This window comes from Neoarius graeffei, chromosome 12, assembly GCF_027579695.1.
Source record: "Neoarius graeffei isolate fNeoGra1 chromosome 12, fNeoGra1.pri, whole genome shotgun sequence".
NCBI lineage: Eukaryota > Metazoa > Chordata > Actinopteri > Siluriformes > Ariidae > Neoarius > Neoarius graeffei.
The window spans coordinates 58,000,952-58,013,934 of NC_083580.1; positions in this window are offsets into that span (position 1 = coordinate 58,000,952).

Here is a 12,983-nt window from a genome sequence, read left to right on the forward strand (position 1 = left end):
TTAAACTCAACCTGAGTTACAACCGGTTTATTCGTATTAGAAGTGACGTCACGACTGTCGCTCAAACGCAGTTTTAATTTATAATTAGGAGCAACCAGATTCCTCCTGATTAAAGCGCTGTGCATATTATTCTGATCAGAGACTTTTCCTCACGAACGCTGAAGTTCAGACCAAGAATCCTCTGCCTTCACGGAAATGACCCAAGTGATCCGCTGGACCAGGAAGCTCTCCGCGCTTTCTACACGAGCGGTTCACGTGCTTCATGAACAGCGAAGCTCTGCAACGGTGAACATCTTCTCAGAACTTTGCTAGAGGCAAGATATTGAGTAAAATATATTTGGGCATAAATTAAGATAGTCTTAGGAATTTGCTTTTATTGAAATAGTGTGAATTTAAACCCAGGTTTATCTGTTACACTGTTAAACACACAGCGTGTTGAATTGATCTGTTTTGTTTTAATATCTCAATTAGATAGGCTGTGCATGTCTCTCTCTCTCTCTCTTATTCCTTACTAATATCCTCAATTTCATTCTTATTATACATTTTGACCTTATCAAGATTTCAGTGAGGGTGGCACGGTGGTGTAGTGGTTAGCGCTGTCGCCTCACAGCAAGAAGGTCCTGGGTTCGAGCCCCGGGGCCGGCGAGGGCCTTTCTGTGTGGAGTTTGCATGTTCTCCCCGTGTCCGCGTGGGTTTCCTCCGGGTGCTCCAGTTTCCCCCACAGTCCAAAGACATGCAGGTTAGGTTAACTGGTGACTCTAAATTGACCGTAGGTGTGAATGTGAGTGTGAATGGTTGTCTGTGTCTATTTGTCAGCCCTGTGATGACCTGGCGACTTCTCCAGGGTGTACCCCGCCTTTGGAATTCCTTTGTCTCAAGGCAAATCATGGGGGGGGACTCACCTCCCCCCCAACACCTCAGATAACATTCCACACACACCCTGGCTCCCCTTTTCACAGATAACATTCCAAACTTTTACAGCCCTGTCACACCACACACACACACTTGCTCTCCCTTTCACAGATAACATTCCAAACTTCACACACACACATGCTCTTACACACATATATGAACATCATCATATTTGAATATATCTGCTGACGTTATTCATTTTATTTTTATCTTTGTTATAATAAATTCATTTATTATCAAAACTGTGTGTATTCATCTTGTTGGTGTTCCAATATATCTGAAGTCCCCAATCTCTCAAAGAATTCAAAAAGGTGCAGATGATTTATGTAATATGGTAAGTGATCAATAATAATTTGGAATATACCATAATTTAGCTGTTTGGTAATTTGTTATTAAGCACCAGGATTAATGGTATGATTCACCTGAATGATTCAGTTCAAACGATTCAATGAGACTGATTCTATGGTATGATTCAATTCAAATGTGTCAAATTAAATGATTCAATGGGATTGATTCAATATAATTATTAACCTTCAAATTTAATGAGACTGATTTAATGAGATTGATCACTTAATATTAATAGTAACTGTGATTGTACCTACACACATTAACCTGACTGACCTGCCAGACAGACAATTTACACCTGCTTTGATGAACAGAAAGTACAGCCTTCCACACAAAGCAACAGTTACCTGACTATTGAGGTATTTCACTCACGTGACCAAGTCACGTGATGCCGCCATTTTGGACGGCACGCTTAAGTCCTTCAGTGCAAGGCAGTATGAGATGGTGGAGACCTTTGCGCGTTTTAACAAGAAAGTAAGCAGTGATTCGTGTTAAATTGGATCTGTCTTTTATTATAAACACTACCCAGCCTTGGTATGGAGCCAAGGTTGTCAACAGAAGTCAACAATTTGATGAAGGATGACCCCAGCAGTTTGAAACAGTACAAGGTAGGCTATGTTCACAACACTTTCTTGTTACTCGGGGGATCCGAGATCCCCTGAAACAGACATGAGATCCCTTGAAAACATGATTTGGGAAATGTTGGGGGCTCTCTAAAATATTGGCAAAATGATGTTTATTGACATAGCAATCGTGTGTAACGGGAAGCATTTGCATATCCGAAGTGTTGTGTTTACTTGACAACGACTGCTGCTGCCAGGTTGGTTGTTGAGTAGCCTGACTGTTTTTTTTTTCTTTGCGTGTGGTATCATTGTTGACGCGAGGTTGTTTTTTTAACATGCCAATGCGGACACAATTTCCCCTGATGAGTTATGACTTCAGACGCGATGCGTGTGTGGAGGTGTGGAGTCCGCGTGATATGTGCGTAAGATAGGCTCCTCATGTGTTTGGAGATCCGCGCTCTTTTTATTTTCTTTTTTCTTTCTTTTTACGTAATTTCTCTGTTTATTTCTGTCCCGTTTCTTTCTAGCCTCTGTTATTGCGTTTTATGTCTGATGTCACTTTATCTACTTGTTTTGTAATGACTTGATACTTTCAATATTAAAAAAAAAAATCCGCGCTCTGAGACAAGCGCAAGCACCCCCCCAAGGGAAAAAAAGGGACCCCCCCGAAAATATCAGCATAGTTCGAACAGGGTAAACAGAGAAAACAGGAAAAATTAAATGATTTACTTTAGGGGGCTCATTCGTCATAAAAAAGATACAATATTTTGTTTTTCAATTTACTGGTGATTTCTGGTGCATTACTGAATTCATCTGCAGTATATTATTTACATTCTTAACAAGAAATTGTACTTGTACGTTTTTTTTCAAGCTGGTTCTCCCTCTCTGTCTGCAGCGTTAGTATGTAGCTTGCCGTCCAAAATGGCGGACACCGGGGCGTCACGTGACCCTGTGACGTCAGGTGAAATACCTCAATAATGGAGGCAGAGGGGAAAAGGGTCAGAAGACCCTTCAACAGACTGTTTTGTATGAATCACTGCATTGCATTCACTTTTGTATACAGCTTTTCTTTTAAATAAACAACTGAACCATTTCTTGAATTTCTTTTTTTTTATTGGATAAGACTGCTTTTCAAAATGTTCACACACAATATAAAAAGTTATATAAATTATATAAAAATGCTTTTCAAAATGTTCACACACAATAAGAGAATTCAGTTATATAAAACTATGCACACTAATAAAACTAATTTGTACACACAGAAGGCACGATTTCCTCGCGTAGTCACAGCCATCTTCTTGTTGTTGTGTGTTTGTTCCTGTGAGTGCTTCACGCCGGATAGAAGAAGGGGTTTATGCGTGTAACAGACGTTGTGTTGTTCACCAGTCTTTTTATTCTGAAGAAATGAGACACAAATACACTGCTGAGGACGGGCTGCAAACGTCCAGTGGCATTGGAGCTTACATTTCCAAAACGAACTGAAAGAGGCCAGCGCCTCGTTCCCATAACTACCTGCGCTCTTAAAGGGCCAGCGCAGAATTTCCCCACCACTACACACAATCATAGATTTACATAGAAGACTAGATTCCTCACCGCGTATAGATAGTTTTCACTGACGTCACGGCATTCCGGGGAACGCCCCCCAGCCGCCATCTTGGAGGGCAAACAAAACGGACCATCGCCACTACCGGCTACGTTATCTCGGACGAATTTATGAAGTTATATAGTCAGTTTTCTAAAATAAAGATCATTGTCGGCAAAATCAAGCAAACAGAAGTATATAGATACATTAGACGACATCTCACGACAACGGTATGCAGCCAAACTGGCCTTGATTGGGGGAATTGACCCCTACGAAGTGGACAAAGATGCATTTTCAAGTGACTATGCAGGGCTGCCAAAGCCTGAGGTGGGGTTTACATTAGACTGTATCAGTGGATCATCAGATTAACGTTTTTAAAAACGATTAGCGTGCACACAGCAACGCCAATACATGATTCGCGTGCACACAGCAGCGCCAATACACGGATACGCTAATCACATGACTAATTCGGCACGTAAGTTGAAATGTGTCAGTGCGGCTCATCGCTTCCTCCTCAGCGGCTGCGCTCCAAATCACTCCGCCCTGAACAGCGAGTGCCCTCTGGAGGGTGTGCACTCCGGCCCTGCGCAGCTCACAGAGCGCGCGAGTGAAGTGCACGAGCAGTGATTCGGGACTGAGCCGCTGTGTGTGTGTGATTCCAGTGCATATCGGGCAGCATGCGCAAGTCACTTACCACTTGCAAGTGGAAGGATGGCAAGCCTAAAGACAATCATAACTACACAATGGGCAGTATTTGCATCAGTATTTGCAGTATTTTCATACTTTTATACTCTTTAATGAAAGGTGATACAAGGCGGAAGTCCGCGCCGTTTTTCAGCAGTCGCGTCACATGACCAACGCTTGCGAATCAGGAAGGTGGATGTCACAGTGACGTTGTCCAATGACGACGCCAGCTAGAGCTCAGCACAGCGTATCCGCGTATTCTCAATGTTTACACAGCACCGGACCAGACACGATCTGGATTGAATACGTGGACCCTGGCGGATTCCCGTTTCCTGGCGTTTCCAGGTGTTTTAATGTAAACGGACAGTGCATCCGCGAAGAAAACGAGACAGATACGGTCTAATGTAAACTTGGCCTAAAACTGCCAAAGCCTGAAACTGACTTCATCAAACTTTAAAGGCTGTCTGATATATACAACTTCATATATTCACAGCTCGCCTTTTGGCGGATGCCGCCTGAATCGCGCAGATCCGATTTTTTTTTTTTAGGGGGGGCGTTGGAGTGTCTGATTATAATTTCAAAGTAAATTCTGTATTAAAATTACTAAATAAGCAAATCCGTTACAGTCCATGAAACAGGAAGTATAAGGATGAGAAAAAACCAGTTTAAATCGGGAAGCTGCGCACATTTGCACAGTCCTGCACACCGCTCAGGCTGCACAAGTGTGCGCAGCTTCCCGATTTAAACTGTTTTTTTCTCATCCTTATACTTCCTGTTTCATGGACTGTAACGGATTTGCTTATTTAGTAATTGTAATACAGAATTTACTTTGAAATTATAATCAGACACTACAACGCCCCCCCTAAAAAAAAAAAAAAAAACGGATCTGCGCGATTCAGGTGGCATCCGCCAAAAGGCGCGCTGTTTGCATCCCAAACACAAATCAACTCATACAGAATAGACCTAAAATGTTTTTCAAAAATGACCCTTGCGTGAGTGAAGTGACAAGTGTCAAATAGAAACGTGACAAACGAGCGATATTAAGTGTACATTACAATGTAAATGTACACTCAGCGGTTCCAGTTAGGCATTCTCCAGAGATTGTTTACACGATGTTTTGGTTTCCAAAAACAAACTTAAACACAATTGATTGTTTATTTAAACAACTTACCACTTATAAAATGATCGGAGCAGACTTTGCTGTGTTTGGAAGGCTGATAATCCTTGCGGTTGATTCTCGCAAGCCATAGATTTCTCCTTTGTATGCTGAGTGCTCCCGTACAGTGGGAATTCCATAAAAGCTCCACTTGACTTCATCATCTGACCTATTACGACAGCCGTGAATACAAGTGTGCACCATTGCTAGTTTTAAATAGTAGTAATGTAACTATAAATGTAAATAATATATAAATGAATGTAACTCGCGTGCTACAATGTGTGCTCAGTGACCCGTACGGTAAGCTAGCCCTCCAAGATGGCCGCCACCAGGGAATCCCCGATTCTGTGACGTCATGTGAAAACTATCTATTCCAGAACGTCCGCACAGGGCGGCCATCTTACCACAGACAAGGGGTATGAAGACTTAAGGCCAATTTATGCTGACAACGCAGTCCTCACAGATGGCGTCGCAGATGGCATCTGCGTAGCCCCCCCCCTTCGCAGACGCTCTGCACGCACCTCCCAAAAATTGTGACCACCGCAGAAGCCTCGCAGACAGCGTCGCAGACAGCGTCGCAGACAAGAGGGCTCTGATTGGTCCACTCTACATCCGCTGTACACGCACTTCCGCTTCCCTACTTTCCCGGTTTGTTTTGTTTTCACTACCGCCATTTTTAAAAACATGAGCGAAGATGGAGCAGCACGAAGAGCGGTTGATCGAGGAAGTGAGGAAGTACGTACATCTATACGACTCCAGTTCTAGTCATTATAAGTAACCGGAGGATAAACACTCCACTAACCACACCCACCAACTACTCCTAGCGATTTCGCCACTTCGCGCCCCCTTGCGTTGTGGCAGTGAATAACATCGCGCACGCCTATTACTCCCCGCTCAACGATAAATTACAACTGTCTGCGAAAAACTATCTGCGAAAGCCTTGTCGCAAGAGCATGCAGAGGCCCTTAGGCAAATCACAAACTACAAACCCAAACCCCCTCACTCTGTCAACAATCTTTGCCTTGCAAACGACCTTAACACCTTCTACTGCCATTTTGAAAAACAATGGGATAGTTCTGATACCTCCCTCCACAATCACCACCTTCACTTCAACACCCCCACCTCCCCCCTCTCTTCACACTGCAAAATATGATATCTTAGCAAGTGAAAATATCTTGAAAATAGTTGAAACTATCTACCATTTCCTATTAGAGGAATACAAGACACCAATTCTGAGATCTGCAGAGTTGATGTATTCTTCTACACTGCAGAAATTATATCTTAAGTTAGAATATCTTGAATATAGTTGAAACAATCTAGTATTTCCTATTAGAAAAATACAAGACACCAACTATGAGATTATTAAAACTAGTTTTAGATTGTAACCAACTTATTCCAAGATGTCTTGTCAAGTAAAATTATCTGTCCATGCAGCAAGATAATTTCACTAGTATTAAGGAATTTTCTCCTCAAATTCAGTTTTCATTTTTTGCAGTGTGAGATTATTAAAACTAGTTCTAGATTGCAACCAACTTATTCCAAGATGTCTTGTCAAGTAAAATTATCTGTCTGTGCAGCAAAATAATTTCACTAGTGTTAACTGAATTTGAGGAGAAAATTCCTTTTCAGTTTTTTGCAGTGCAGACCCCCTTCTGGACCCCTTGCAGTTTGCCTACAGAGCCAACAGGTCTGTGGATGACTCCGTCAACACGGCCCTCCGCGTTATCCTCCAGCACCTGGATTCCCCAGGAACCTACGCCAGGATGCTGTGTGTGGACTTCAGCTCTGCGTTCAACACAATCATTCCAGCTCTGCTATAGGACAAAACTGTCCCAGCTAAATGTGTCTGTCCCCACCAGCAAGTGGATCACTGACTTCCTGACTGACAGGAAGCAGCAAGTGAGGCTGGGGAAGCACGTCTCCGACACTCAGACAATTAGCACCGGATGCCCCCATGACTGCATTCTTTCTCCTCTGCTCTCTTTTCCCTGTATACAAACAGCTGCACCTCCACCCACCAGTCCGTCAAGCTCCTGAAGTTTGCGGATGACACCACCCTCATTGGACTCATCTCTGGTGAGGATGAGTCCACCTACAGGTGGGAGATCGACCATCTGGTGACCTGGTGCAGCCAAAACAACCTGGCACTAAATACTGCAAAAACAGTGGAAATGATTGTGGACTTCACGAAGAACCCAGCCCCTCTTCTCCACATCACCCTGCATGGCTCACCAGTGGACACTGTGGAGTCCTTCCGCTTCCTGGGCACCATAATCACCCATGACCTGAAGTGGGAACTGAACATCAGCTCACTCATCTCAAAAGCACAGCAGAGGATGTACTTCCTGTGGCAGTTAAAGAAGTTCAACCTGCCAAAGACAATGATGGTGCACTTCTACACAGCCATCATCAAGTCCATCCTCACCTCCTCCATCACCATCTGGTATGCTGCTGCCTCTGCTAGGGACAAGGGTAGACTGCAGGATATCATTCGCTCTGCAGAGAAGGTGATCGGCTGCAGCCTGCTTTCACTTGAGGACCTGTTTGCCTACAGGACACTGAGGCAGGCAGGAAAGATCGTGGCTGATCCCTTCCTCCCTGGACATACTCTTTGAGACACTCCCCTCCGGCAGGAGGCTGCGGTCCATCAAGACCAAAACCTCACGCCACAGAAACAGTTTCTTTCCTACCACTGCTGGCCTCATAAACATGACTAGTAACCCCCACTTACTCTGCCTCCCCACCAGTACCATACCTCAGATTCCTGACCCACTCTGCCCCCCCACCTCAATAAACAAGACCAGTGACCCCATTTACTCTGCCCCCCCAGTTGTCTACCTGATTTGCATATTGTTTATCTTATTGTTTACCTAATTTGCACATTTGTTTACCTGCACAGTTGTTTATTTATCTTATTTTTATCTTGTTTACTTAGTTCTTATTTCTTAACATCTTAGAATAGACTTTTTATGTAGCTCCTTTATTAGAATAGACTGTCTTTATTTAGCATTTATTTATTGAGCACCTTAACTCCAAGCCAAATTCCTTGTAGTTGCAGCAGTTACTTGGCAGCAAAGCTTTTTCTGATTCTGATTGAAAGAATGTAGGGGTAACTGCAAATGCTCTAAAGCAAGCCTGCGTTGTACACTTCTCTGCCATTGCCAGGGTGGTTGTGTCAATAATGATACTCTGTAACTATAGATTTTGCCATACTAGTCTTTGTAATCATCTGCTCTTCTAAATGCCAATGATTTGTATAACTTGAATAAAAAAAATTCATTGCTTCAGAAAAATGTGTCAATCTTGTAAAATTGCTACCTGCTTGTTCTTCTCCCAAATCATGCACATAAGATATTTTGTAATACCTTTTAAAATTTTGTCTAATCAGGATCAAATATTAAACGATAACTAAAATTTTGAAGCATTGGCAAAAATTTGGCTCGAGATGTTTGATGGTGTATCTGGCAGTCACAGTTCGGATGTTGCATGACCATAAATTTTTGGCTCAGTATTTACAATATTACCACAAACTGTTTTAAAACCCTTGTCATCAAACTAAGTCCACTTAAAACCTACATTTATGCTTTAAACTTATTTAAATTAGATTTTTTTTAAAAAGCAAAATTATGCACTTTTCTCTTTGTCAAAGGTGACCCTCTGGGTTTTGTCCACAATGGCCACCGGAATGATGGGGGAAAGTGCTTACATCATTTTTTTTTTCGTTCCTTACAGCCGAAGGGACATTGGGTCAAAGAGCTAATATTTTATCCAGTAGTGCACACTTTTTTAGGACCTGTGTGCACTAAAGGACCTCACTAAAGGGGACTCCTAATATCACTTTTGAATAAGTCCATGCTAAAATAACCTTAAGTAAGGTCAAACTAAAGAGGTTTATTTTAGCTTGATGGTGCACAGGCTGCCCAAAAACAAGTCTTTGGAATGGAAGTGGCTATTCTTACGACGAGTCGTAAGGATAATATTTTCCCCTATTCTTACGACATGAAAATAAGTTCCCGTAACGCATGCACAAATCGCTATCAACAGATTGGTGGAAGATAATTATCAACAAATGGAAAAAATGGCTGAAGAAACGAGCAACTCAGCACAGGATAATTGTTCACAATTTTTGCATGAAGGTGCAGAATTTGAATCTTGTGAGTCTCTCAAACAAAGAATAGGGAAAATATTATTCTTACGACTCGTTATAAGAATAGCCACAGCCCTTTCTTATTAGAGGCTGGAGTCGTCCCTTTCACATATCCCACAATCCACTGCGCGGTTGGGAACTTCCGGTGGCCAGACCCAGGCTGCTGGCGGTACACAAACCAATATTGGGCTATATAATCAGTTTTGATGTTCAAATATCAGATGCAAGCTGAAATGTGAGGCTATTAGATTGCTTTTATATGTCTAGTTACTGGTTCCATTATATTTTTCATCAGCACAGAAGCTTTTAATCGGTCATTCTTATATTACCGCCCTTACAGCCCTTTCACTTGCTGCATTGTTTACACAAAGTACATATTCCAACTACTCAGCACTATAACTCTGGCCAACAACATTAACAGTGTACATTTACACTGATGACAAATTGTAAATGTGCAGGTCATTTCGAGCAGTATTAATCTTGAAAAAAAAAATCTGTGAGACCATGTAAACCTGCAATAATATTTGAACATCGAAACTGATTATGTAGCCCAATATTCGAAGTTCTCAGCCGCGCAGTGGATTGTAGGATATGTGAAAGCGGCAAATATGTAATAGAGAGGCCTATATCTGTAGAAATATTTGAATTGTGCCAGTTTGGTTGGTATAAACCTGTATTAAGTCCATTTTGATATGTTGGTAACTAAGAAAAAATACAGACTAAGTGAAGAATACTTCTTTGACTTGATTTTTCAAGGAAAAAAGTGGAGAATATTTTTCAGAACCCAGGGAGAACACTGAGGCTGTATGGGAAAGACCTGGAAAAGGTTGAAACATAATCCATCACAGATCTTACTGAAGCCACATACACTCTTTTTCAATGGTGCACCATTGAAAAAGAGTGTATGTGGCTTCAGTAAGATCTGTGATGGATTATGGCAGTATTGTGTAGGGGTCAGCAGCCAAGGTCAAGGTCAAAGCTTGTTTATTGTCATATCAACCATATACAGTTGGTATGGTGCACAGTTAAAACGAAACAACGTTTCTCCAGGACCATGGTGCTACATTAAACATCACAGGACTACAAATCTACAATACAACATAAAGTGAAAGAGTGCAATGAGTGCAAACATTGCAGACAATAAACTACACAAACAACATAAAGTGCAGACATCAAGGACAGTGCAAAAACGACAACTAGCACAAACAGTCCAGTGCCATCCAGTACCTGTTACTGTTAATGTGCGGAAGTCGAGTGTGCGTATGAGGTAGTACATGTAAAAAAAGACCTAAATACATGTAAACACTGCGTGTGCGACAGACATTGTAAACATTGTAAAAAGTAATAGTGCATTATCGTTGTTCACTGTGCAAAGATTACAGTGTGAGTGGTGTGTTCAACAGTCTGTGTGCATCAGTTCAGTCCCTCGGAGTTGAGGAGTCTGATGGCATGTGGAAAGAAACTGTTACAGAGTTTGGCTGTGAAGGCCCGAATGCTTCGGTACCTTTTTCCAGATGGCAGGAGGGTAAAGAGATTGTGTGAGGGGTGCATGGGGTCATCTAGGTCTTTCATAAGGAAACTGCATAAGATTCAGGCAAAGGAATTGAGAGTGGTCAGTGGGGCTTTTAAAACATCACCAGTACCGGCCCTACAGGTGGAAATGGGAGAAATGCCTTTACAATTAAGAACTAGACAGGGACACTCTAACGAGTGCAAACCCCGCCTTTTCCCTATTAAAATACATTGGGCGAAAATTTCGAAGTTCTGCCATGACCTTGACCTTTGACCTCCAAAATTTAATGGTTTCCTTCCTGGGTGATTGGCAACACATGTACAAAATTTGGTCCAAATCGATCCATTGGTTCTTGAGATATCTTGCAGACACACAGACAGACAGACAGACAGACAGACAGATACACACACACACACACAGACTGACGCAGGTGAAAATAATAATCCCTCCGACTACTGTCGGCGGGGTTAACAATGCAACCGATGGCAAATTACTGGGCTAACTTGCAGGGTCACAGTGATTCTCACCCCACAAAAGAAGTTTTACAGGAGTGCTGGGAGAATGGGAGTAGTCAGAAGGATAACCTTGGGCAAGCAGGGAATGATCTTGCAAAACAGTTAGGAGTATTTGGTCTGAGAATGAGTCCTTCAGTAGTTTATCTGGTGGTGGCTCCATGGCTGTGGCCGGACATGGACTGATTTTTGTTAAAACGTCAAAAGGAAAGAGAGAAAACTCATTCATTCATTCATTATCTCTAGCGGCTTTATCCTTCTACAGGGTCGCAGGCAAGCTGGAGCCTATCTCAGCTGACTACGGGCGAAAGGCGGGGTACACCCTGGACAAGTCACCAGGTCATCACAGGGCTGACACATAGACAACCATTCACACTCACATTCACACCTACGGTCAATTTAGAGCCACCAGTTAACCTAACCTGCATGTCTTTGGACTGTGGGGGAAACCGGAGCACCCGGAGGAAACCCACGCGGACACGGGGAGAACATGCAAACTCCACACAGAAAGGCCCTCGCCGGCCCCGGGGCTCGAACCCGGACCTTCTTGCTGTGAGGCGACAGTGCTAACCACTACACCACCGTGCCGCCCAGAGAGAAAACTGATTTGGTAAATTCATTCACAGATCATGTAAGGACACAGTATAGTGATTTCACACAGATTTACACAGATGGTGCTAAGGAACCAGAGACAAGACTGACAGGATTTGGGGTGGCAGTACCAGATAAAGGAATTGGAATATATCATGTATTGCATTGCATTATTGCAACCATATTTAACACATACAGACTTCTGCTTGGTTTCGAACATCTGGTAGTTTCTCACACCTGCAACAAACAAACTAAAATAGACAGACAGACTGTAGTTTCACGTTTTGTGCCATTTTCTTTGAACCAGGCCCTAATATTACAATGCGTCTTAATCGGTCTGGTGCAGTTTAAGCCAATGAAGGTTTTTTTGGGCGAGCTTCTTCAAGCACTGAAGATGATTTAAGGGCTGAAACAGCCACGGGAGAGGCACGCTCAGAGCCCCTACTACTATCCCTGAGCACATCGGACCATGTCAGTAATACAGGGGTTGGTTTAAAAAAATAAAAGTGAAAGTGCTGTCAGGCAGCAAGCCACTGAAAGGAACTGTGTTTCGGGGGCGGGGCGTGTTGACCCCGTGTGACAAACGTATAATGAAAAACCCGGTGTCATTCTGTGCTCAATTTATAAATCAACAGGAAACTTGAATTCATTCACTGTTGGTTGGGCCAAGATTTTTCTCGACTCTGTTCAACTGTAAATCAAGTTTTGCGTTGAAGTAAAAGGTAAGACGAGTCCTAATACCTCCTTTGAATAATTCCATGCTAAAATAACCTGCTCAAACTAAAGTGGTTTATTTTAGCTTGATGGTGCACAGAGCACCCCAAATCAAATCTTTCTTTTTAGAGGCTGGAGTGGAGAAGCCTGTTCAGAATTCTTAAGATGTAGAATTTGGCCACATGGCCCTAAATTCATTAACTGTTCTATCCATCCATTATCTGTAGCCACTTATCCTGTTCTACAGGGTCGCAGGCAAGCTGG